Source organism: Vidua macroura, chromosome Z (genome assembly GCF_024509145.1).
Source record: "Vidua macroura isolate BioBank_ID:100142 chromosome Z, ASM2450914v1, whole genome shotgun sequence".
NCBI classification, from domain to species: Eukaryota; Metazoa; Chordata; class Aves; order Passeriformes; family Viduidae; genus Vidua; species Vidua macroura.
Window position 1 is genome coordinate 10,799,688 of NC_071611.1, and position 4,636 is coordinate 10,804,323.

Sequence of the window (4,636 nt, forward strand, 5' to 3'; positions counted from 1 at the left end):
AGAACCCTATGCCAAAGCTGGTGGGCATGCCCTGAGGGACAGTACCTGTGGAAAACCCTCACCAGCACAGGTTTTCTGATAGAAACTCTGGCCCTTGGAAGACCCATGCTGGAGCAGGTGAAAAGGAGGAAAGTGAAACAGAGAGGCACTGTTAAGATTCCATTCCCATTTCCCTGAGCCAGGGAAATAGAGCACAGGAGAATATGGAAATGAAACAGAACCAGAGAAGAAGAACCAGGGATATAGCAAGGGCGTTTTAGTTTTTGTTCTTTTTTTCTTGGCATTCGTCTCAATTTTTCATTGGCAATATATTAAATTAATTGCTGCAAATTGAAATTATTTTGCCCGTGATGGTAATTGATGCATGAACTTTCAGCCAACAGTCTTTTCCATCTAAACTGACAAAGTGTAATGAGTAATATCAAAAGGCTAGTTATTACAGTAAAGGAGTTGGGAGGGTCAACTTGACACACACGGCCCTCACCCACCACCCCCATTTTCACTAGTTATTTCCTGGTGGTATGCACCTATGGCATTGTAGATGAAAATGTCAGAATATGCAGCCTGTGTTGAAGAGATGACTCAAATGATACTGTCCTGCACCCTAGTATAACAGAATGGGAATGAGAAGGAGACACACAGTTTTACAATTGGGTTACTGGGGACCAGTGACAAGACTGACATTTTGGTCCTGTTACTTTATTTTCTGCTTTTACTTTCCCTTCTCTCAATGTACCTCATTCCTTCTCTGTGATTAATTTCCACCCTCTTTATCCTATTGAGCAGAAAGATTCATGCTAGGGGATGGCACCTTGTGGGAAGACCAAATTTTCATCATTGAACAGAAAATCTGGGCTTTTATCCAAGTTGTTGTAGTAGCAGTTGCTATGGTGACACACAGCTTGCAACAGTGGCTCTGATTCTCCCTCACAATTTCTGGCTCTATGATAAAGCAGTTGTTGCATCTGTGAATGTTTTTTGATGAGTTTTCTTTAGGGAATCTCTGTGAGGCCTTAAGCTCTTCATTTTCTCTTACCCATTTGTATGGATAGATTATGTCAGTCCCGACTGAAGCTAAAAATCAAGGCATGAAGTAGAGGCACTTACTAATTCTTCTCAGATAATTGCTACTGGTAGATTTGGCTGCCATATAATCAAGGAAAAGGGGAAGCACAAGAGTAGGTGTGAACAGTCTCCAAACTAAGCTTCATTTTAATTCCCAGCTAACATTGTTCCGTTTGCTTTACACTGAGGCAGGCAATGGTGGCTTTTAAACTTCCCAATCTGGCACTGCATATATGAAAAGGAGTGAATCTCAATCCGTTAGTATTTAGAATAACATAAGAAAAGATGATTATGAAAGTGGTTACTGTATAACCCCATATCAGGGGTTAAATAGCTATTTCTATCCTTTCCCAATAATACCCTATTATGTTTGCACTCACTTTCAGGTTAAGCAGCAGACAAGGAGATTTGATCACTGGTTTGCAACAAGTCCATTGTTCAGATATGACAGCTTCAGGTACTAGAGTGCAGAAAAGAAGTTAATTCCTGTACAAACAGGGTACATGCTCATGGGTGCAGCCCTGAGTTATTATTGAACTAAAAGAGAAAATAACAGACTTGTTTTTTAATCCATGTTTATCCTGCTTAGGAATCACATAAGTAAAAGCAAGTTGTTATATTGCTGCTGTTTCCAGCCTTATCTAGAAAATTTTAAATGCCAGTTTATTACTTCTGTCAACCAGTTTTTCCCTGTAAGAGCCAATAAATAGAGCAACATATTTCATCAAGTATCTTCTCTAAGTAACCTTTACTTAAATACATAAAGAGACACTGTCTCTCTCATTCTCTCATCTCTCTGATTTCTGACACTTTTGTGGACAACTTGATTTACCCTTTGTGTGCTCCTTTTTATCAGCTTTCAAGCTGTCCTCAATAGGTTATGCAGCCAGTATCCAAAACCACTTCTATTTTACAATGCACCAGCTACTCTAAGACCTACTGTACAGTTGAAGAGGTCCATTCTTCTTCTCAAGCTATGTGTTTTTTTCCCAGGGTACATCAGACAGTGCCTCAGTCTTGACCATGAACTGGAAAAACTGGTGAGAATTTTATTCAAATTCCTGATGATTTATCTGAGCAGTTAAATTTTTTTTATGCATGACTCAGCATGATCCAGATTGTTCTTTACTTACCTACTTTTTCCTACAGCTCTCCCAACTGCTTCCTGAGTAATTTTACTGATAAGCAGATTTATAAAATCCAATTTAATTAAAAAAAAGAATTAAACAATTCAGAGTGAAAGAAGAAGGGGAAGTCAGATTTTTGTTAAAGCTTTTTTTTGCCTTGGTTTTTCTCCTGTTACCCTTTATTTTTGTTCTGGTTAAATTACAAAAATACAAAAGATCAAGATAGAAATGCCATATTTGGATTTGAAAATAAATTTCAGTTTTTCAAATATTGTTAGCTTCTGTTTTCTCTTTTTCTCTGTAAGTAGATATGGCTCCTGTAAAGTGCTATGATTTCAGTAGAAGAGTTTTGCAGTGGCTAACTTTCCAACAAAGCTTTTCTGACTACATCTTTATAATGCACATATTCTTCCTACACCTGTGACTGAAATAAAATAGCAGCTCTAGGTTCAATTGCTTAATTGAATCTCTATTATTTTCTTGTTCTTACTTCTTTATATAATTCCAAATAATAGTCTTGTTTTAATCTGAATGCTCTTGAAAGTGAGAAATACATAATTGTTTTATAAACCTATTTTCTTTTCTCCACTTAGGTAATTGTATAGCCTCTAGATTGACGATATGACAGCATCTTTCTAGCTCTACACAGTCATTAGAAAGAAAATTTAACTACAATCTCAGTCAACTTCAGGCTACCACTGAATAGAAATGTGGTCTGGTGTAAAACATGCCTTGCAACAAATTGGATGTGACAAGCAGGGAAGATCAGTAGATTACAGTCCTGAAATTGTAAGAAGAATGGTTATACTCTAACCTATGTTTGTTACAGACTTTGCCAGAACAATAGAGGAGTCAAGTGTAATTTTCTATTCTCTTCACTGTCTTTGTCCAGTAGAGGAATCATTAAAAATACAATTTCAAAAAGTATCTTGTCAAGTAAATCTGAATGTTGTAATAGGAAAGTATCTTGGCCTTTTCACTTCTTTGCAATTTGATTGGCTTGTCATTATACTCCTTCCTAATATTTGAGTGAAGCTGTAAACAGGTAAAGGGCTGCAGTGCCAGCTAACCATGAAATTGAACAGGTCAATGCATCATGACACTTAACATCCTATTCATTTGTTTCTCTCATGCAGTACAAGTACTGAAAAAGAAACTGTGAGAGACAGATATTTTTCCCTTTTGTCATTAATTGGATCCTAGATAAAATTGTGGTTTAGCTTTCCTTCAGATTCAGAACAGTTGATCCCTGATTTCTTTTCACCAAGGAAACTAAAGGAATGCAGCAAAACTAAGTATTACTTTTGTTGCCCTCTGTGATTAAAAAATGGACTTGCTAAGTTTTGTTAATATTTCTGTCTTCATATAGCACACACAAATTTTATTTATAAACAAAATAGCATTCTATATAACACAATCTTTCCTGTGCTCTTCAAAACCAGAGGATCCTTCTTTAATCCATGCTACCTCACAGAATGATTTAAGATATTTCTACTATCTAATCTAATTTTTTATTACTTTATCACTTCCAAAGGTGTGATAGGAATGCACCAAAAGTTGGAGAAAGCTAATAGACTCTTAACCTCTGAATTTTCACTGATTTAAACATGCACACAGCTTCAATCACAAAGCTGATGATTATTGTTGCCAAAGAATATTAAAGGCTTAATCATGGAGTATATTTCATATGTAACAGAAAGCAAAGAATAATGAAAGCTACAAAATGCCTTATCCAGAGATATGACTGTAATTCTCTATTGATAAATGTAGATTTGTATATACCTCATTGATTTGAAGCACAACTTTTATCTGTGTGAGATGATAGAACATAATGAGTTTTCTTCCTCAAATTAGCCAAGGCACAAAACTTAATATTTGTGCTTCTTTATGTTAGAGAAGAATAAACAGTATGGGATCCCATATAAAGTGCTCTGGGACAAAGTTATCACTTGAAAAATTTTTAATAAATTTCAGTCAGGAGAGTGAATTTTTGCTGTTTCAATACTCTGCATCATGTGAAAACACTGGCCTTTGCCTCTACTAAGTACAGATTTCAAAATGCATGAGAAAACCACAGAAATCTGTTCCACATGTAAAACTATTACTACTTTCCAAATTTAATAAAATATTTTCAAATATATCTTTTCAAGGTTGAGAGAACTGCAATGAGCATTTATTTTTCTTATTCCCAGTACTTAATATAATAAGAATGGCTAAGAATACCTAAGTAACCACACATTTCATAAAAGACAGGGTTCTGCTCCTTCTCCTTCAAAATAATTGCAAAATGCTTTTTGACTGAAACAGACACATGCACAAGTAGCACTATGGCTAGTTGGAAAGTAGAAGTGAATTTACATTGAGAATTTAGTGAACTGTCTTACGATATTCTAGGTCTACTGGATTACTAAGCTTCCTGCATGAATTGATGCAGACTAATGTGG